At 36.7% G+C, this 22708-nt stretch overlaps 1 protein-coding gene and 1 long non-coding RNA gene across 13 annotated transcripts in view; one reads left to right on the top strand and one right to left on the bottom strand.

The window, feature by feature from the left end:
• The window catches only part of NCOA3 (nuclear receptor coactivator 3), a 77057-nt gene that overhangs the window by 14647 nt on the left and 39702 nt on the right, over positions 1 to 22708 (top strand). For 9 of the 12 annotated variants that reach the window (XM_071759940.1, XM_071759941.1, XM_071759951.1 and 6 more), the window contains one exon: positions 7308 to 7349. The exons of 1 other annotated variant lie outside the window; for it this stretch is intronic. The gene's annotated coding sequence lies outside the window, so the exon portion shown is untranslated. Of the gene's footprint in view, positions 1 to 5517; positions 5623 to 7307; positions 7350 to 8509; positions 8574 to 22708 lie in introns of those variants that run through there. 2 more of the 12 variants (XM_071759943.1, XM_071759944.1) reach the window with 2 other exon arrangements.
• LOC139803619 (uncharacterized) lies at positions 9773 to 15404 on the bottom strand. Its single transcript, XR_011729078.1, has 3 exons — positions 15110 to 15404; positions 10930 to 14618; positions 9773 to 10897 (listed from the first exon to the last, which is right to left on the bottom strand). It is a non-coding gene; the product is annotated as an uncharacterized lncRNA (long non-coding RNA).

Genomic DNA, 22708 nt, shown 5'->3' with positions numbered 1-22708 from the left:
TTCTTCCTGTTTTCTGTCTATCTTTAGGTTACAGTTATGGATGAAGGAGCTTCTCAGCTAGGTTTCAGGTCAGGTACTTGACTGACTGAATTAACAGTGGACCAGACTATTTAGGTTGGTGTCCAAAATCCTGTTTTAAAGTGTGTGACTTCACTTCCAGCTGGAATTAACTCTTAGTTGACACACAGTTTCTGTGGCTGTGGAAAACAAAAGTTTTCTGTTATTATAAGGGAAATCCCTTATATGCAGGAAGCTGACTTTATTTGAGACAGAGCAGTCCTGTTTCTACATTTGTACAGTTAGAATGCAGAAATATTTTAACCATAATAGAATCTCTTGAACATCAACAAACTGGAAACTTATCTGATTGTCTTCTTCTGCTGCTTTGAGTTTAAAAAAAAAGATGTCTCTTTAAACTACAGTTTAGTTTGAAGGTAAACTTCAATGTCTGAATGCTAGGTAGTTACAATTAATTGTCTAATCCAATCATTAATCCTTTGCCATTTAAACAGAAATGATTCTACTGAGCATTTCTGTTAACTAGCACTCTTCAATTCTAGAGGTTTAATTTTTATTGACATTTCAGTAATGATTCACCTTTTTCTACCTCTTCCAGTGCTCAGAAGAACTAATAGCATAGAATGTAGAGAAAAATCCTTCAGGATCACACTATTCCATAGTGCCAAGTTGGCTTAAAGTTTATTCAAGGTGATGAGGTTGCAAAGGTGAGACAGAATATTCTGGCTTGCAAATATAATCCACTGTGCCTGCATTTTGTGTTGGACACAGGAGGGCTCTATGGCTCTATAGAGTTTATGTCTATTAGAGAATCTGAGAAAAGACAAAAAACTTAGCTATGTGCTATTGCAAGTTTTCTTCAGTAGACTCATTTCCTGGACCAAAGACTACTCTCAGGATGAACACACTGAGTAGCTTCAACTCTCAGTAGTGCATTATTTTAGCATTCTTTAACTCTTGTATTATGTGCACTTGTTTAGTCTTACTCACTTGTATTTATTCAGAGCATCCAGTGTCTATAACAGCACAAGAAGCTATTGAAATAATTGTTTTAAAATAAAAAAATCTAGTAACTTCCTTCTTAAATATTGAGTCACTAATACAGGATAGATGTGCTTATTATGGATCTGTTGCACCAGATTGGTCGTGTCAGCTGAGGATGTACCACATTTGTGGTGGTGTTACTATGGCAACTGCCTTCTAAGAGCTATCTCAAGGTCACTCATCACTTGTAGCCTGGAGTGCTTGCTGCTTAAGCAAAATATCTACACCAAACAATTCAGAAAATAATTTGTTTTGAGAAAGCAACAATAGGAATGCAAAGGATTATTTTATTTTTGGGTTGAGGGAAAGAAGATTCTCTTTAATTATTCTGTATATTCAGTTGTCAGGGATTTGAAGACTCTTAGAATCACTGAGGGGTGAATTTTACTTGAAATATAAATTATAAGTAAACTAGTATCAATGGCATGAAAATTATTTAAAAGCAAAACAAAAAATAGAACCTGTAGAAGCTGAAGAACTTGAATAGAAATTGGTGAAGAAGTCTGAAGTTTGTGATGCAAAAGTGACTGCCTATGCTGGAGAAAATATAGACAAGATGGTGAAAACTTATGCTGAGTTGAGAATTCAGCTCTTGTACACAAGGGGTTCTTTTATGAGACACGCAGATGCATTCTTGCATCTAAATCTTTGAGGATGTAGTTAGAGAATGTCAAATGCACTTAGAAGTATTTTCAATCTAATGCACAGTGATTCAGAGGTAAGTCTAGGGGAAGGGGTTATTTATGAAGTTGATCTTACGTCTGAGGTTACAAGCATTTCTTTATACTGCATACATAAAATTCAATCTACTAAATTAAACTTAATTAGAATTACAAAGTGCTGTTTCCTTGGTTTGGATAGATACCTGACAGTAAAAAGCTGCCTTGTGGCTTTTTGTTTTATAGATTTTCCTTTTTGGATTTAAACTTGCTTTTCTTCTTTCCTCTTGCATCATTTAATGGACTAAAATAGTATTATAGCAACAGAAGCAGCCATCAGATTCAGCAGTTAATGTTATGTCTGACTATATACCAAACCTATTTCAAGAGCTGGTAATCTTTTGTTTTGAGAACTTAAAGTATTGAGGCAGCAATTTAATCTATCCTTTTTCTTTTTAGACTCAACAGAGCAAATTCTAGCTTTGTTTAAAAGCATGTATTGGCTGGTGTGTGTTGTCCACCCCACCCTACTCCTGTTGCTTTTTAATTTCTGAGCAATTTGTAGGTTTGGGGAATATTATTTCCCAATTGCATGTTTTTCATATCTCATACTAAGAAATACTTGACAGAGCTGTCCCCAGAATAATTTCTGTTAACATCCCTGGAGTTGTGGACTAGGAGTCACTTCCTATAGCATGATCTAGATTTGGGTGCCATTCTCTAGAACTGGACTAATTTCAGTTGCCTAACTTTAAATAATTCTTGGCTTTGAGACCTTTAAGAATTGACAATGGTTGGAATTTTTATGCAAGTAAGTTCAATAGTAATTGTCCACAGAACCCAAGGAATTCTATTGTTGGAGTACTACGAGTACTACACAGAAAAGATAGATGAGCTGGTGCTTCTATTTCTAGATTAACAGGATATACATGTATTTAAGAAGAGAATGCAGACTTGAAAGATATAGGGTTAATAATTTGGTCTCCTTCTCTCAGTAAAACAGCCTGGACCATCATAATCTTAAGCTTACTTAACAGTAAGCAATCTGTTAAAATTTTAGCACACATTAGCAATGGATGAAGTAATTATTCTCATGCTATATAGTGTGAGTCCATAGCAAGAGAACTGCTTTCACCTCTGCTGCAAAACACAGGTTTCCAGGGCACAATACACAACTCTTTTCCACATGATATGAAGTAGTGGCATATGCAAGCACTTTCTTGTCTATAAAATAAGAGGACTTACACAGGCAACTGAGAAACTGCACATGGGGAAGTATTTACTGAGATAATTTGAGCCACAGGGTTGGTATCTGCATCACTAATTAACAGGGACATGCTTGCAGTCTTGAGGTACAGGCTTATTACCCCAAAGCTGTCTGTGCTATTTTGTAGAACTGCTCTGCGAACCTGTGTTGTGCTCCATGCTAAGCTTATCCAGATCGTAAACTAAATTCTTGCTAAATGCAACATCATGGCAACATCTTGTCTACGCTGCTGGGAAAAGGTAACTTCAAAACTACCTAAGCCATATTCATGCAAATTTCATTAAAAGAAACCATTGTAAAGCAGATACCTACTATTTACATAAGAGAAAAATCAGATTTGCATTTCATGATATGTGCACTGCAGAGGTTTTTCTGAAACTGGACTAGTGAGACTTGTGGGTCAACCTTACACCTTTGTTCATATTTATTCTGGTATTTTACAGTATATTATTCCTATTTAAGAATTGTTCAAGAGTTCATGGGAGAAACAGTCTGATCTTTCACAGATTTCCTGAGAATGCAGCTAGCTGATACCTTTTAACAAAAACATGGGAGCTAAATAGACTTAAGTTTAACTAAACTAGTTGCTCAGCCACTTCAAATGTTGTTTTTCTCCTTGCAGTAGCAAGGCTATTTCAACTTTCTAGTGTACTATTTTGAGCAAAGGTTGTGTGCTTTCCTGTTGCTGCACTCTATTTTTTTTTTTTTTTTTTAATAATTAAAAACTTGCAAATCTGCCAGTCTTTTCTTCCTCCCCAAATAAATTTAGCAAGGCACCTTACCACACATTGATACTTGTAGAAAAGATTTTAATATGCTGTTGCTAAAACCACCACCAACAAAACACCCTGCAAACAAAAAACAACACAAACAAAAAAACCCCACACACAAAATACCAAAAACAAACAAACAAAAAAACCAACACCTGTGCATGAGATAGAATATTTCTCTTCTAGAGTTACACTGACTCCGTGGCATGAACAGTGGAAAAAGACCTAACAGCCCTGGAGAGACTTTAGCTGCATCAATTGAAACAAGGATACAGCTAGGGCTATTGGTTAGTCTAGAACAAAAACAAAACCCCACCCACAAAACACCACAAATGAAAACAGCTGAAAAGCAGCTGGTTATAACTTGCCTAGTAAATTAAGGTAGCATTTTTAGCATATTCATGCTAAATTAGAGGCCTCTGAACTGGGGATTTCAGAAACTGCCCTGACTTTTTTCTTTATACTTGCATAGGAAGTCCTCATGCATTTCAGTATTCCTGTCAAGAGCCTGAGGAGGCATGGAGCACAATTAAGCAGTTGCTTAAGTTCTTATTACATGACTGGCCACTACCAGTTTATATCTAGTATTTTTGTAGCTGGGGGAATTTGCATTATGATTTGCTACATAAAACAATATTGTAAACATGTTTTGCAGAATAGATGATATTTAAGGTCCCTTCCAACCCTAGCCATTCTATGATTCTGTGATAAAAACATTAACTCTTATGAGAGGATACATGAGCAGACCTGGCCAAAACAGTTTTGCAGAAAAATTGTACCACTGGCACTTTTTTGCAACAAGTCTGCAATAAGCCTAAGGTACAAAGCTCTTTACCTGTATTTATAATCAACTTACATTTCTTCACTGGCAACTATCTGAGCTGTTCTTCCCTCCCTGGAAGGAGGAAAATTGCAAGTGCAACAGGAATTTTTTGAAAAAGTCTGCTAGAATGTGGCATTATCTTCAATCTGCTTCACTCCATGCACTGAATGCTTGCAGTTCTAGATTGTATCTCTGTCAAAAAGCTAGAGGAACAGAAGGACAAAGCACAGATCAAGAGTCAGATAAAACAAAGTATACTTAAGTGCTTTAATAATTTTAGATAAGCCAATAATACAGCTTCTAGAATTAAGATGTTTTGGTAATTTTCCATTTGGGATAAATTGTTCATCTTGGCTTTGCTACTATATATCCAGATATGACTAAACTGTCTCTAGCTAAAGTTTACAACAACACTTTTTTATTGCTCTAGCTACAAAGATACTATTGTCATCTTTTAACTGTTGAGTTCAATATTAGTAACAATTTACCATGACAGAGCAGAAGTTAGTTTAATCCTCTCTGAGAAAGGAAGTTACTGCTTATGTGTAGTAAAATAATGATGGCCACTAAGTCACTGTTTTTTGAAAGTTTGTTCATCTAAAATATTTCAGTATCTGCTAAATGCATATAAAATGTGTCATGATCTCTGCTAGTGCTAACTATCTCTAGGAAAAACAGATTTATTTATGAATTTATTTTAATGCCCCAGACTACTTCAAGGATTTATGGCCTTCAGACAAGGCAATCTGTCATGTGATATGGGTGCTCACACATACAGGAGTTCTCAGAACCAGTTTATCTTATCTCTCCTAAAGACAAGCAGATGCTCATGCCTCTTCCCTGTTCCTTAGCATCCTTGAAATGCAGAAGTATTGGGCTTGTTTTCAAAGGCGTTGTGTTTCAGTTAGCTATTATTTAAACTTTTCTTTTTCCTAGTAAGTTGCTCCTGGCGTTGTTGGGGTTGGTTGCATCTTGTAAAATGCTTTAGAAATCATCTGCAGCAGGTCTTGCAGCAATGTCCTGGATTTCACTATTAGAAAGGTATGCTAAAGGATTTGTTCTATTTGTGTCAAACTATAAGGATGTGAAGACTACATTTCTTTGTGAGCTAGAGCAATGAGGGGGTCCAGAATTTTATGTTTTGTGGGTTTTTTGTTTTCTTTATTTATTTAGGAGTGAAACTTATGCTTATTGAAGCACACAATGATTATGAAAAAAAAAAGTGAACATTTAGTTACTACTTTCTAAATAAATCGGTAAGCCTTTGGTGTACTGTAGCAGTGGGAGACTACAGTTACTGGTACATTTGAGTAACCTTAATTGAATTATTTGTTGGCCTAAAAATGTATTATATCAAACTAACTTCCTAGCTACTCCTAATCCTTTCTCAAACATTAAGTTGCTGCTAATGAGGAGGGACTTCAGTGAAGTTAAAAATAGAGCATGCTGAACTTGACATGAACCTTAATATCTTTTCCAGCTTTTACAAGGATTGTATTGTGAATTGTGTATTGTTTAGTTGGTTTCACCCTGATTAAAAGTATTGAAATAAGCTGTGTATTGTGAAAGAAAGTTGCTGTCATCGCTTTGTTTACATTTTGGATATCTCATCTAAATGTTACTTAAGAAATTTGATACAAAATTCAAGCATGGAGATGGGATTTCTAAGTCTTACTAAGATTATATTTTACCTTTAAGGAAAAAAAATTGCTGAAGATATAAGACAACTGAAATGTGTTTGTTGTCAAAGCCTAAAACAAACTTGTGTTGTTTCGTTGGTCTTTAGATGAAGCCAGTGTGATAGGTCAGGTATTCTCTATATGGAGCATGTTACTACAGCCTTACAGAAGTTTCTATTATTCTTTGAGCTTAGTTTTAGATCTTTTTTCTGGTTATTGTAAATTAATTTATGGACTTGCCAGTTAAGTTTGCTAATTACTTTATAGATATAAGTCTGATCAAAAAATATCCTGCAAAACTTATTGCGTGAAGATTTGGTAAACTCTTACGGAAAACATCTGTCTACTACTGCTTGTTCTGAGAGCCCTCTAAGAATGTAGATTTGGTAGCTATAGGTAATGATTACAGTCAGTGTCAGGGTGGTAATTGAAAAAGAAACCATGGCTGTTTAAGGGAACTTTTGCTTCTGGGTGAGTGGCTGTATGTATCCCTAGCACTTGGATTTAGGAGACTTCTCCTTGTTCTGAGTGATGCTTTTGTCGTTGTCTAGTGATGTAATTAGAGAAGCAGGCTTTCTATTTCTACTCATTAAAAAAAAAAAAAAAGTCTATGGTCTTGATCTGTATTATTTTAAAAGATCAGTGCTAAATTTTAATGAAAAACAAAATTTGTCAGCACTACTCTGCTGTCTATTTGCTAGACAGTGCAAGCCTGATCTATACAAAATAACCACAAGTGTCATGGAAAAACAACAGGAAGAAAGTGTTTCCTCTTCAGTCATTTAATTTATTCTCCTCCTTATTATCACATGGCATAGTTAAAAATAAGAAAAAGATACTTTAATGTAGTGTAGAGCTCAACTACAGAAACAACAATACAAGAGTATTTTTGTTGTATTAATGGGTTAAAAAAAAAAACCCAACTTGCATAGAAGAGAAATCTGGCTTCTGGGAAACTCAGTCCTTTTGGACAAGAAAATTCTCAAACTTGTGAAGTTTGAGAGTATGCTGAAAAGTTCATATCCTTACCTTTTTTTTGTTTTTTAGGCATTCCTACTAATTTCTGTTGGAGACAGAACACTGGGTTAGGTAAGTCTTCTGTTTCACTTAATTGTCCAGGACTACTCTGATTTATTAAAATTGATCCAGAGAACACACTGATATTTAAGGGCAAAGGAAAAGAAATAATGTAATTTCAATTACTGTAGGAAAATAAAGGTATTTTTATGTTCTATATTAGAGGTGTATATCGTTTGTTCTCCTCCACTTAAACTCTGGGAAATGCATGGTATGATGTGGCCTTGGTATGAATAATAGTATATCATGTTAATAGACTTCTGGGGGATACTTGGGTCATTAAAGGATGTTGCTCTTAAGTTGTGGGATGGAGTGATAGCATCTTACTATATATATGTATGTGTATGTCTGTATATATCTGCCCTTCGTTTGTAATTCTCTATGTCTCTGACTAACTAGTTTTCTGAAGAAACCAATGATGTAAATACTTGGCTGAGAGAAGTTTTTTTGAAACAATGGTGATGAAATGGGATTCTTTAGATAAAGCTGTTTTGTTGAGAGTGGAAAAATTGCTAATTACTGGTGGGTTTTGGGTTTTGTTAGTTGTTTTTTATCATAACTTCTGGGGTGGCCACTTTAGCCTTTATACTAAAATAGATTAATGTGTCAAGCTCTATACCTGGAGGGCAGTCTCATTGCTGGAGAACAGTGAAACAAATAACTTTTCTAGACATTCTATTCAGTGGGTTTTTGGTGATCAACCTCTGCAGTTTATCAGGTGCCCTGAAATAAACTTCAAATGGTTTCAACTTCAAGACTGTTAGAATAAAGTAAGATTAAAGCAAAATGAAGAAAACGGAAAGAGACAGTGGAAGGAAAACCTTTGGAGCATAATGTCTTCAAAGCACAGAAAATAACATGTTTTGTTTCAGATAGCTGTGCTCATTAAAATATTTCAATTCCTAAGCAATGATTTGCAGACAGATGACAGGTAACTAGTATGTGGTGGAGAGAAGGGATAAATAACTTTTGCTCTTGACTCAATGAAGACTCTTGTCTTGGCATATTGTCTGTCATAAATCTACTTGCAATGAAAAAACCCTAAATCACAGCATTTTTATTCTGTATGACAGAATTAATGACATCAGACTTATATTTGGTTCACTTTTTTCTTTTGTTTCTCCTCCACTATGCCGTATTTATCCTCTTATTGTGTGTACACTTATTTATAGGCTTCATTCATATGAGAATCTGAGAAAGTAAGAAAATAAGCTTCCTACTGGTGAAAGCTCAAGTGTAAGTAAGGTTCTGTAGCTTTCTGAACTTTGAATGGACTGTTAGGTATACTAAAAATGCTTAGCAGACTTTAAAAAGAAAATATTAAAATTACACCATGCCTAGAGACTAGTAAATTTTGTCCCAGTAATTTTGACAGGGCCCTAGAATATACATTGCTGGCTGTAGGGTACTTAAACTAGAACTACACTATAGCTGATACATGCCAGCTGTAAGACAAGTGCATGATTGGTGCTAATCATTTGGCTACCATGTTTTAGATGCTTATCAGATGCAAATATAAAAAGATACCAGTGCAGAGGTGTGGCTGAACACTGACTTGAAGCTTAGCATCAAGTTAAACTTTGAATTAAGCTGTAGAATTACCTGAAGATCTGGGAAAAGAGAACATGAGTTGTGTAAATCATGATAGATGTATCTTGGATATTTCTTTGGCAGACAAATGTTCAAACAATGGTTCCCCAGCCCAGGGATTTATTGAATGTAAGATGCAATTCAGTCAGTCTACTTGTATGGTAACTAAAGATACAATGTAAGAAAGAAGAATAAAAAAAAAAATTGACAGCTCTATCTTGGCATTTCCTCCAGTGCACTATATAAAAAAAAAATCATAAAATTTCTTCCTAACGTTGTGAAACTGTACAACTGCTTAGCCATTTATCTACAAATAAGGAAGCAACTAGATCTGAAACAAAACACTACAAATGTTTTTGGCACTTAAAGGGGAAGGATGTGAACCCTTTTTCTGTTTCTGTTCTGGCAGTCACTGACCTCTTGTACTAACTTCCAAAGTGACTGCAAATCTTCCTAAAATTACATGGAATTTCTGTGCTAATGATGGTAGTGTCATCTTGGAGAGTTCTGCAGATAAACATCAGTGTTTGAAAAGTGCTATTTGTATAAAAACTTCCATGAGCAAAACTGATTTTCTGGCTGCTTCAGGAATCATAGGGAGCTTAGTGTCAGATTTGTTGAACAAAGTATTTTTAGTGAAAGTGAAGGTATTGCCTTATTAACAGAACATCAGAAAAACTAGAATCATAAGGTCTTTATGCAATGGAAATTTTTTGTAAAGAATATAGAAGTTTGGACAAAAAATGTGATGGCATTGAGTGTTCTGCTGCTGAACAGGCTTTTTATTACTATTAGATCAGAGGATAACAAGATCAAATTTTAACAGCACAGAGAATCTGTGTTTTTCAATAAATTAAAAAATAATGTAAGCCTGATAAATAATGTTAGCCTTATAAGAAGAGAGAGCAAGTAGAGTTCTCAGAAGCATTCTAGCACACCAGGCATTTAACTCCCATTCAAGGCAGTTTGTGCCTATGTATTATGGAAAGTCCCAGTGGATAGCTGTCTTCCCCTCTGACCTCTCCTCATGGCACCCAAAACACTTTTTCAAAATACAGATCTACATTTTGAAAATTGTAATGTATCCAGAGCCTTGACTAGCATTAGTTGTCTTAAAGTGTAAAATATATTTACTGCCATTAATTCCGTAGCTTAATTCTTGTGCAAACACATGAATAAATGTCCATAAATACTGCATCTCCTGACTAGCAATATGTGCCTCAGGCAAGTCAACGTGATTTATGGACTGTACTCTTTCCCTCTCATATGCCTCTCCTTATTGATGGGTGTAAATATTTCCAACAATTAAATCAGTGATTTAAATACCAGTTTAAATTCTGCTCTAAATGAATATTATTAAATGGAAGTTGCAATCTGTCATAATCAAGACACATACATATCAGTGTTGTTTGCTCTTCATAGGAAAAATCACTCACTGAAATTCCCATCTCCATTCCGGGCAAAGACCAAGTTAGGATACAGGTCCTTGACAGATTTAACCTCTACATTTATCACCATTATCTGTCAGTGCATAGTACAGCAAACACGGCCGCGGAAACAGTGATGCACTTTGGAAATGATTGAGCAGACATCAGTATTCTGTAGTATTCTTTTTTATGAACTGATGGGTGCCAGTTGCACAGTCTAAAAAAGCAGCTACACAGCAATGTGCTTAATTCATTACGCACAACAAGGGTTGAAGGAAGAAGTGTTGAGAGCTGGAGTTGAAAACAATATTTTCAGTATTCTGGATGACCTCACAGCCTCAGTATTTTCAGTGTAACTTTCTATATACCTTTTTAAAAGCGTATGGAAAGAATAGTGTAATTGCTGTAAGGAAACTTGTGCTGTTTGCCAGTAAGGTTGTCATTTGGGATCCCACAGAGTAGATTGACAGCACTTTGGTCACCAGACTGAGGGTACTTTCTCCATGGCCCAGTTACTGGACGGGCAAGAGCACTCTTTTAGCTCTTGCCTTCTTCTTAGCTTATTCTTTTAGCACTCCTGACCAAGACACCCCACCCCTTCACCCCCCCATCTGCGATTTGAACTGGGGGCGAGGGAAGGGTGGCCTTTGCTAAGCCCTTGATCCTACTGCTGCCTCATGTTTTGTGGATGCTGTGTATGGGTGGGGCAGTATAACCTAGAAAAATGTTCTTGTTCACTAGCTACTGTGCTGCCAGGCACTTTAACTGCTTCAGAGCTGGCAGGTTTATAGAGAAGCTGCTCTTGGTCTTTATAATATGGTGATAAAACATGTTCTGTCCTGTCAGCACAGAGGAGCTGTGCAGAAACAAAGCTTACTTGGTTAGATAAAATGCTTTGAGGGTCTTGGCAAGTGGCTTAAGAGAGAACTGAGCATGTTCAAAGACTTTAAAGCACTTACTGTCCTTACAGATACCTTCATTGGAGAAGCAAGATGAAGTTTAGCTTGTTCAGAGATTTGATCAGCTTCTCTTTTAAAGCTTTAACTTCTCAGACTGAATAAAAAGTTATATTTTATTCAACTGAACTCTCCACTGTTTTTAAATGTCTGAATCAATTTTGTCCAAGTCTTTCACCAAAAGTAGTTCTGAGGGGTGTGTGAGATAGTCATTAAAGAATTAGAACAGACATGTGTGATGGAAAATGTTAGGCATCCTTAGCCACAGATGTAGCTGTGCCTGCATAGGCAATAATATGCTTTAGTGTATTTTTCTATTTCAGGCAAGGATGCCCACCCGAAACTAGCAATACTCTTTTTAGTGCACCAGTTTGTTAAAATAAACTTTAATTGATTAGTTCCTCCTGATTTCATCATGGAACAAAATTTTAGTTGCAATGTTGAGGTGTATCAATGCTGTTTTAAAGATGAAGAATATTAAACTGTGTGTGTGAGTGTTAATGAATAAAGTCAGTGGGGCCCCTTTCCTTGACTAACAGATGCCCTTGTGGAAATGTCTAGTGTGTGATTTTAAATGTTTTTCAGCAATCCATTCTTTCCTTCTCTCTCCTTTGCCTGCCCCATTTGGTACTCCAAATTGTCAAATCTTTATTTTACACCCAAAAAGCAAAGAACAGTATTCTACTGTTTAATATAAACCTTATTTTCACGACTTCTAAGCTTTAACTGTGTCTGGGAATGGAAGAAGCTACATTGGTTTGGACACATGTGTAATACAAATGTGTCACGTTTTCAAAATAACCTTTAAAATAACTTCAAAATTACAGGTGAATACAGCAAATTTCCAATTGGTTTTGTTAACAATAGGCATAGTCTTTAGAAAAAGGAAAATGCATGCTGTAGACTTGTGCAAAGAGCTCATATGCTTTCTTTCCTGAAATAGGTTTTTCCTAAAGGGTTTCAGAATACGACACAGTGTAGATTGGGTGGAGTCTCTCAGTCTCAGGAGGACTGAGACATGCTGTTAATTCAAGGGCAGTCTCTCTTCTCTGCTTCATGAGCTGCATAATAAAACGTACACAGTTAAAAATAATGCATATTTTTTAAAGCAAATTGCATAAAGTTTAGTAAGGGATCCTCAGAGTTACTAATTTTTTGCACATGTACTGGTGCATCATTGTGAATATTTTTTGTTTCGAAAACATGATTCTACAGGCTCAAGAGTTCACTTAATAGGTTACTTGTGTGGTGATCTAGTAAACACTTCTAAATATTGCTCAAGTTCTGTAATTATTGTATTTTTGGAGACAGTGTTAGAAATTTCTAGTGTTGTCTTCCCATCCCCCCCAGCTTTTGAGCTCAGAGGAGTCTAGTTTGCTTGCAGCTGCAGTGGTAGGCATCTTTCAGGAAGTGACCTTGGCTTGCATTAATCAAATTCAGAACACACAGAAAAGCTTCTTGGTAACATGCTGACTTGATGTAAAATTTTATAGCATCCATTTTCTTTTAAAATGAGGCCATCTTATAAAAAGGGCATTTATTTATGGTATCTCTATTTAAAATAATTTCCTGAAAATGGTATTGTCTTTAGGGAAGGTAAAACAACAAAACCAAACTGCTCTTCTTTACTGAGAGTAAAATAGCTTTTTATATATGTAATTAAGTCTTAAACATCTATTGGTGAAACTGTATTTCAGCCTAGCTAAACTATGAAAATACTTGTATTTGATAGCATTTTCACTGGCGTCTTACATTTTTCTACTAAAGTAGAAAAGCTTGGTAGTAGGATATGATCTCAATCAGCTAAAGTTCTCATATATTTACCTTTCTGACATGATGTATTTTGTTAGCAGCTCTCAAGACATTAAACTTAACCTCACAGTAGCTGTATTGAGCTACTACTATGCCTATTTACATGGACTGAAAGAGGAATCTACCTGTGCCTGTTCAAGAAATTGTGGTATGACATTGCCCAACATCTGGCAATTTTTTCATTGGTGACTCTTAAATTGAGTGGCTGATTATTCCTGAAGCTGGATTTAAGTTTTCCATTATTTTCTTACCCAAAACTTATTTTGTGAATTGAGTTACAAAAAGATGATTGTTGGTGGCATGTTCAGCTGGCATAGCTGTCTGTAAAAGTATCTTTATCTGTTCTTGAGACCAATACAGAGACCTGACACCAGAATCTTTCATCATTACAAAATGCTGTGAAAGCTTTTATGGTTCTGGGGTAACATAATTTACCAGTTTTCAAATAGCATCTTTCTGGTGAATTAGTAAGAGCTGCCACCTGACTAATGTGCTTTTTTCCCTTAGGTTGTTGTGTGCATTATCTTGAACTGTCTACCATCTGGTTGGTTTCAGGGTTTTGAAAACTGAGTCCTACTATAACTGGCATCTTCAGCATAAACCTCCTCTGAATGTCAGCGGATTTGCTCATTTTACCCCTTCACAATTACATTCAGTTTCTTGTCATTTTTGCAGTGTATTTGAGACCTGAGTGTGCTACCATAGATGTTGAAGTGTTTTCCGACTTGACTGCTGCCTGTTTTGGAATCATTTCACGTCATGTTTTTACTGTGCAATGTATGCAGTGGCTTGCCATTCTACCTCTTCTCAAGTTAGAGTTGCTAATCATTCACTTAAACATCTCTATGTTAACTCTACCCCTTTAGGGGAGTTGGACTCAATGATTTTTAAGGTCCTTGCCAACCCCTAACTTTCTGTGATTCTGCTGTGAACATTAGATACACTTTGCTACTGAATTTGCTTAATTACATGCTGTATCCACTTCTCTTCATGCCACTTCATATTGTATTGTCTGTCATTGCACCAGCACCAAATCAACCTTCATCCCCATCTTCACTTAAAGTATGTTAGCCCCCTTTCCTTGCAGTCTGCAACACCAATGAAGAGGTGATGAATATGTTGCTTTCCATGCATAAGTGTAGTTGACATTGACTTTCCAAGATCACGTGGATGCCAAAACACAAGCACAGTTTGTCATGAAGTGTTTCCAGTCATCAGGATTTTCATCAATCTCAAAGCTGGTCCCAGCACTGATTTTTGGGACTGATTCACTGAGTCAGTAGCTCCTGAGATGAAGCTGCAGTGCAAATGGTGGTGCTTTAACTCAGGAAACCTTGTGTTGTAGTTCTCTCCATTAAAATTTTAAACCAGAACCACTGATTAGATGACAGAACCTGGAACCATTAATAAAGAATAGGGGCATACAGTGGAACAAGAAGTCTGTTCTATGTTCCCTCTCTGGTTCTGTGATCTTGAAATGAGTGCATGTTCTTTTTCTGTGACAAAGCAAGACAAGACAATCTATTACATATGTCTCATATCCAGAACATTTTCTGCTTCTCTGGCTAAGTGTTACTTGTTTTCCTGTGCAAGACTCTGAAGAGTCACAACTTGAATGTCCGTACTTCTTGGAGTAGCTGGGGGATGACTTATTGTGAAGTCAACATCTTGAAGCAGAGTATTAATAATGGCACTGTGGGGAGTGGATACTGGGCAGCAGTACTCTTTGGGCTGCTCATCCCTATGCTAGGGCAATGCCAGTTCCTTGTTTGACGAGAAGAAAGGTAAATCACTGCAGCTCTGGACTGCACATTCGGAATCCTTTCCGACAATTCTGTGCTGGTGTTCTCTTCCCCCCCTCCCTCCCCTTTAGCAAGGTCGGTCTTTCCTGTTTGCCAGTACAATCTCGCTGCTCTCACTTGCAGCTCTATAGTTCCCTGCTGCCTTGATACTGCCTAGTATCAGCCTTACCCCTTAGATTACTAACCTGGTTTTCAACTAAAAAGGGGGCAGGAGGGACCCACTCCTGCATTTTGTAACTTCTGACTCACTGACGTACGTCTTCTGCACAGCTCCTGTTCCTTGTTATTTCCGTGCTCAAAGAAACGCCCAACTCGCTGGGGGGCTCTGCTGTGGACGTTGCTCGAAGGGAAGGCGAGAGGAGAGGAGAGGACCTTTTCGGCCTCAGCCTGCTCCTGCGGGGGGTACCGTGGCGACCCAGGCCGGCTGCCCCCCCAGCGGGGCCGCTGGGGCCGGGCCGTAAGGAGTTAAGGGCCGCGCTGCCGCCCGCGGTTCTGTCTGGAGCCGCCGCGATCTCATTGGTTGCGAAAAGGTGAAATTGAAACCACCGTAAACTTTTGACCCTGTAGCAGTTCTTGTGGAACGCCTTCCCCTTGCCAAGAGCAGAGGGCTTTTTTTCCCCCTTTTCCTGTATTTATTCTCTGTGATCGTGCCGTGCCGCATGCAGCCCCTCCAAGGGAGGGGGAGGACAAGCACAAGCAAGTAGTTTGCATGTCCAGCTAACGGTAAAGCTGGAACACGTTGTACTGCTTATGCCAGCCATCTTCTAAAACTGATCAGTAAACAAGTAGGAGTCCATTTTTCAACTTCCAAGATGTTTTTTGTGTTGTTAAAAACAAAAAAAAAGCAAAAAAACAACCAACCACCAAATTGATGCTGACTGTCACGGCTAATTAGCAAGTGGGGAGCGGAGGATGAGTCACCAGGCACGCTGGCTGCAGGGAGCTCTGCTGCTTAATAAACGTGTTGTTTTCTTAAACATTGAAGTGGTTTCTCCTTACTGAGATCCGAGGTAGAAATGTCTCTTAGTTCATAAGTTGGTGTGTTAAATGTATATTTACCGAACTGCAACTGTTTTTCAATTCTGTATCTTCCGTAAACAAAAGAATACATTTGTTCAGGCTGGGAGACCGGTCGTGCCAGCTTGAACTTCGTTGCCAGCTTGAACTTCATTGCCAGCTTGAACTTCGTTGCCAGCTTGAACTTCGTTGCCAACTGAACTTCATTGCCAGCTTGATCTTCATTGCGAACTTCCAAAGTGTCAGAGGCCCATGGTAGCCAATGTTATGAATTTTTATATAAGTAGGGCAACTCTAAAAAATTCTGGACCTAATTAAAGTTTCTGTCACTTTCATACTATGCAGAATGGGTCACAAAAAATTCAAAAATATCTGTGGTCGAGAAAATTCACCTTCCCTCTATAGCTTTGCCAAACCAGACAAATTAAAGCAGCATTACGTTTTCGATGAAGTATGAATACGAGATTTAGTTAATCCACTCTTCTTTCCCCTTAAACATGTCTGTCTTTTCACTGACAAAAGAATAGCTGACTTGGTTACTTTACTGCATCAGCTGCCATTTTCTCCCTCCCCCACTCCCAGGCACAGGTATCGGCCTGCTGTTCTTGCTGGAACATTAAACTTACTGAATGTTAAGTGCCACTTAATCAAGGAGTCACTCAGCACCTGACTTAGCGATAACATTCAAAACTCTTCCTCAACAAAGAAACTTGATTCCTGACTACTTCAGTCTGATGTTTTCACATCTCTAGTGGCTTGTTCTTGCAAATAATTAAATCAGATTTATACAGTGTATTCATTTTTCGAATGAGAGATTATGGTGCGGAATAACCCTCAACTGCTGTGATTTGATTTTTTTAAAAATTTAGTGCAATAAGCAATGCAGTGGGTTAAATTTAGGGCAGCTTTAGCATAGTAGGACAAGATTGTGAAGGTTTGGCGTGGGCTGTTCGCAGTGCTGCTGTTCTCACTGCAGTGAGATATCTGGGAATTGAGGGAGTCTCCTGGAGCACTGCCAGCCGCATCAAGGGAACAATGAGTATAATATGATTAATAGCAGATACCCTGCCCCCTCTTGTGTGCAATTCTCCTTGCAACTGCAAAAGAAACATGTGCTTGTAATGATGGTTGGTGGCCTCCCTGTTTGTTCCAGCGAGTGTTCCCAAGCAGCAGCTATTATATAGTTTATTTTTCCTCACTCCCCGTGATTCTTTGTTCTGTCCTCCCTGCGCCTGTGTGTGTCCTGTCTGTTTCTCACTGTCCGTTTTGTGGCAGTTTGTCTGCCTTCACAGTGGAGCTGTACTGAAGCTGCAAATCATATTGCCTATCAAAGTGAAATGGAATAAATGCTCTTCTAAAGGAAAGAAGAGTGAGTAACAACTTCTAGGAGCTGAGAGTCACTCGATTTCTGAAGTGCCATTTAAATTACTCTGAAAGGCTTCTCTTGAACAGTTGCATCGTTGCATTATAGTGATACTGGGTGTACATGCCTTTTAGCATTAGAAATCAGTGATCTCTAAAAATATTACAGTATATGCTAGCAGTGGGAGGGAAACTGGCAAAAAAAATGAACAGTGACTCTCAAGCTAAAGAAACACACTTTCAGCAGATTTGTGAATCCTCTAACACTAAAGTATCCTGCTTTGGGGGGAGTGTTACTGAAGAATATTATTGAGACCTAACTGCTGACCACGAGAAAATCACTTGTATAACCCTTGCTCTAATAAAAATGGTCAGAAAAAGGAGAATTAGGGGTACTGTTAATGCATCTTGTAACTAGAAAGCATTAAATGGCCATCTACAAACAAAATAAGCTACAGACTTCTAGATTGATTTATTGTGTGTATTTATTCAAAGGAGTTTGGTTATACTTCATCAGTTTCTTCAGGAGGGAATCACAATCTGCTGCTTAGGAGCTGCCCTTTTACAATTCCACCACCACCACCCAAGATTTCCAAACTGTGAATGAGAAATTTAAAGAGGAGCACATGGTAAGGTGTTTCATCTAGTCTTTCTGTTTTCTAGAGTTAGCAGTCCCATTGTCATGTTTTACTGAATGATGAAAAGTCGATTAGAGGAAATCCTAGAGCACAGCTTCTGAAAACTTCTGAAAATTAGTTTATGTTCCAAGACTTGTCAGTACTTCTGTTGTGTGCTTCAAATTTCTGCTGGCATATTTTCTCTCAGACTTTGATCATGGAGTTATATGGTAAGCTGGGCTCTTGATATCTACTATTAAAGCTTGCCACTTCCCCTTAAACTAAGCCCTAATTCTCATGCTGGCACAAATTATGAGTGGACCTGTCGTAACTGAAGATAGATTTTTGTTTGTTTTTAAAACACTGCTATTGTACCTTGCTCTTCTCAGCTTCTATTTCTATTTCATTTGGTGACAAGAATTACTATCTGCAGTCCAAGTGTTTCATCATTGGATGAAATAAGGGGCTTTTTCTCTGCTTCTCAATAGGTTTGTCTTCAAGCTGTCCTGTCTGTATCCTTGTTGCAGATCTCCAGTGATGAGTGAACTCATGGGCTTTTGCAGCAATAGTGGGCTGGGTTTCTGGAATATAAATCTTGTCTTTGAAGAACTGTGTTAGATATGGAGATGCATATTTTCTAAGAAATTAATTGATCAGAGGTCCACAAAACACAATTGTTTATTCTTTTAAGCATGTGGGTACACACAGTCTTATTTCTCTGGCACTAGTTCAGGAATCAGTGCATAAGGAATATATATTTTTTTTCTTATAATATATGAAACATTATGTAGAAAGCAAAGTGTCTTTCAGATAGAACGAAGTGGTGTGATCTTAGTGAAGCAGTCCTCCTGCTGAGAGTTGTGTTTTGCCTTTCTTGAAAAATGCGGTAAATACAGGGATTGCTGCTATAGTTGAAAGGACTTTATGCATTTATAATCACTGCAGGTTGCATTATCCAGACAGTTGTCACTCATAAATAATGTTGTGCCCAAAGAGCCAGGTTGTTTCTAGCTGCTGTTGTAGGCTGAAGTCTTTTCAGGCCAGAGAAACAGTAAACAGGAGCTTTCTTTAGTGATTTGTACTGAGGTAGCAGACCAGGATATTTATTCTCGTAGTCTTTTTAAAGGAGTCTTATTTATTTCCAGCACAGTTTAAAACTGGTTTGAGATTGGTTGTTTGGGTGGGAGTCTGGTGGGTAGGAATATGACAGAACAGGATTGCTCAAAGAAATTCCACGTGCTAGTATATAACCTTCTCTTCCTATTCACATTCAGCTTTTTTTGTGTGTTCTGCAAAGCTCTTATCTATCCTATTTCATCATTAGCTTTGATTTCTCTAACTTTCCTCTGATGTTTATTGAGCGTATAGCACTTGTCCTTTAGGACAATGATGTGTATAACCTATCTGGCTATCTTTCAAAGCAGAACCTGAATTTTAAATAGTAGAGAGACCACATCTCTGAATAGATGAAGGAAAGAGAAGAATATCTGAAGTGTACCACAACTGCTGCATTCACTTATTCGTGCTATGTAGTAGTCCTTAGTATTTTATATTATTTCCTTACAATGCTTCATTCTGCTGAAGTGTGTATCTGGAAGGCTAAAACAAGAAAAAGGATCAACTTCACAGTTTTGTGGTATCAAAAAGTCTTCATAATGTATCACTACACCAGCCCCATTGTTCACTCTCTCTCTCCAGTCAGATGGCAGTAGAAATGCATGGTTTTCAAGAGAAGTAAATTAAAAGCACAAACAATAACCCTTATAACAATTATGATAATAATACTGTAATCCTTACAGGACATAATTCTAGTTCTTCAGGTACAAATAGGGAATGTCCTGATAAATCAAAGATCTGACAAATATAAATAGATTCAGAGCAAAAAAGATTTGTCAGCAGAAATGTTATGTCTTTTGTCTTGCTCGTTCCATGTGCTGTAGTAGTCTTTTGGTAATGACACTGTGAAAATCGAGAATGAATATTTTTCATTTTGGATGTTACTACTTAAAACAAATTCCCACTTCCAGCACTAGAACAGACAACTGTAGAGATTATTTTGTAATAAACCTCAGGGCTGGGATCTGATAGAAATAAGAAAATTAGTGATGTGTATCTGAGTATTTTACAAGTGCTAAGCTTTATTCTGGGGAGGAAAAAAGGATGTGTAGCAAACATGGACATTTACGGAAAGTTTAATATATTTGACAGAGAATTTCTTATGTCTTAAAGTAGGAGAAATAATTTTGCTTTTTACCTAATACCAATTTACTGTAGTTACAAATTGAGAGTGTAAAGCTCTATTATCCTAGCTATGCAAATGGAGAAGGAAGGGGAATTATAAGCTCTGCGATGGTCTCAATATCCTTTTCTACTGATCTATGACTGTTGTTCATATGAAAAGTACCTGTGTAGATAGCAACCTTTCTGATAATTTCTATGATTTTTATATTAATACTTTTGAATTATATGTACTGAATATATATATGTATTGATAACTTTAATTATTTTTAATGTTTTCAAGATTTTTCCAGTCCTCTAGACAAACAGGGGTGTTTTTGAAACAGAATATACAAATGTTACTCTTCAGAACTATACATCTTCTTGACAGTATCAATAGGCATATTACTTTATGTTACAGTCTTTTAATTAGATTTTCTGCCTTGATTGTTTACCTCTAATTTCACATTACCAATATTGGTTTTAGAGCAGATGCAATGAATACTGTAAATTAAATGTGCAAGGAGACTTCTGTATTTAATATTCTTAAAAAAAAAAAAGATCTGAAGAGTTTGTGTTCTGAAACTTGATAGTTTGCTCTGATTAGTGCTTATAATCACTTTAGCAGTCAGAGGATGTTATTTTGATGTTTACATTGCTGCATGTAGCTGGTAGACTTACTACAAAAAATGCACCGTTTTTGCAGTACTGGAGTTCAGTGTGGTTGATGAAAGATCATTTAGGTTACCTATTATAACTGTAAACAAACAGTAGAAGAGTTAGCGTGTAAGAAGTGTGTCTTTTTAAAATAAATGTGAACATTGCAAGTTATTATTGATGTTCTTAAAAACCATCAAGCAAAATGGAATAATGATTTAAAAGAGAAGTTTACCCAATGCAGGCACCAGGTTTAACATAGATTATAGTACCAGAATATGCTTAAAAGGTGTCTGTTGAGTAAACAGAGATATTTTATCTGTTTTTCTTGGCTCTGTGTACAGTGCACACCTGTGTTTCTAAATTACTTGGGAAATAGTTCTAAATAAAATATAGGTCTTGTGAGTCTTCTGATAAGACAAAATACATTTACTGTGTCATTCTGTTTGAGACTAATAAAAATACTAAAGTAAAAGATTTTGTTTCCTGATGAAAATAAAAATTTGAAAGAAATATTACTTTCAGCCTTAATGTTTCTATGGGAGCTGGTGATAGAATTCTTACTGAATTAACAGAAACAAACTGATTCTAAGGGTTCTGGGTTCTGAAAATTCCAGTATAGGAATAATAGATATATTAAATTTAAATGGATCAGAATACTTATTACTTAAAGACAGGGAGGGAAAGGTATTGATGTGATGTGTGTTTCATAATCTGTCAGCACACTGAGCTTTTAACCTACTCAGGAAAACCAGTTAATAGTTCAAATAAAAATTCACAAAAGACTATCATAGTGCTTCAGACTTAGTTGGGTAAGAAGAAACCTCCTTGTTAACATGGTAATCACAGTGAAATTTTGACTCTTTGGCATGGTTATGGTAGCATAGTAATAATTTTTTCAAATACCTGGAATGATAAATATGCTTTCAAATGGGGGAGTTCGGGAATGAACAGATTTTAAGTGAACCACACTGGTGGATAGAGATGATTGACATATTTCTGTCACATAATAAAGTAACACTTCGTAGTGGAAAGTTCTGCCAGTCTGATTCCAATCATGCCCTTTAAGTGGTCCAAGACTTTCCTCAGTTTGTTGAGCTAATTCTGCAAGACACAGTTAGCATTTTATAATGAGTGATTTACTACAGCAGAAAATGTTCAAATAAAATTGGACTGTAAAAAAATATAGAGTTTTTATTTTATTTATAGTGGATATAAGAACAACTGTATTTTCTCTTTCAGGCTTTTTTTGAGTTGGTTTGATGTTGAGTGTGTATATTAGAGCTTTATATTTAACTTCATTCAAGGTTTTTGGAATTACTTCAGTTAAATTCAGTGTGGTGATGTTGTCTATGTAAGAATACCCAGCTCTGGCAGTTAAAATTTGAAAATGCTAAACTTCTGACCTCGGGTAGGTGTTGCCATGTAAATGTGTTATATTCAGCTGGTGAAGTAAAAATTGCATTTTTCTGGGCTCTAGCTTGTGGAAAAAATAGTGTGTATTGGACTGCAATGCCTGACAGCTGACATTTATCAAGAGTAACGTGAGCTTTACTCATTCTCACATTTTTAAGCAGCTTTCAAAGCTTTACTTGTATACACATGTTCAGCATATGTCTTGCAGCTTTGAACATTTTGTTCTAAAGATGTTAACTCTCATTAAGATGAGAATCCAGACTATAAACTCACAATGATATTCGTTTATCAAATATAGCCACAACATTAAAGATTTGTAATCTGGCAATATAATGTGAAACAGTAAGAGTAATGTTTAAGGCTTTAAAATAACTTTTTGCTGTTGCATGTTTCAGTGAACTTTAGACCAGACTTCTTTGTTTTGAATGTGTGATACTCTTTTAGAAACATTCATTTTCTAGAAACCAGAAAATAAATATGGTTAAAATACAATTCATG

The sequence above is a fragment of the Heliangelus exortis genome, chromosome 16 (assembly GCF_036169615.1).
Source record: "Heliangelus exortis chromosome 16, bHelExo1.hap1, whole genome shotgun sequence".
Taxonomy (NCBI): domain Eukaryota; kingdom Metazoa; phylum Chordata; class Aves; order Apodiformes; family Trochilidae; genus Heliangelus; species Heliangelus exortis.
This window is presented reverse-complemented; position numbering and strand designations above follow the sequence as displayed.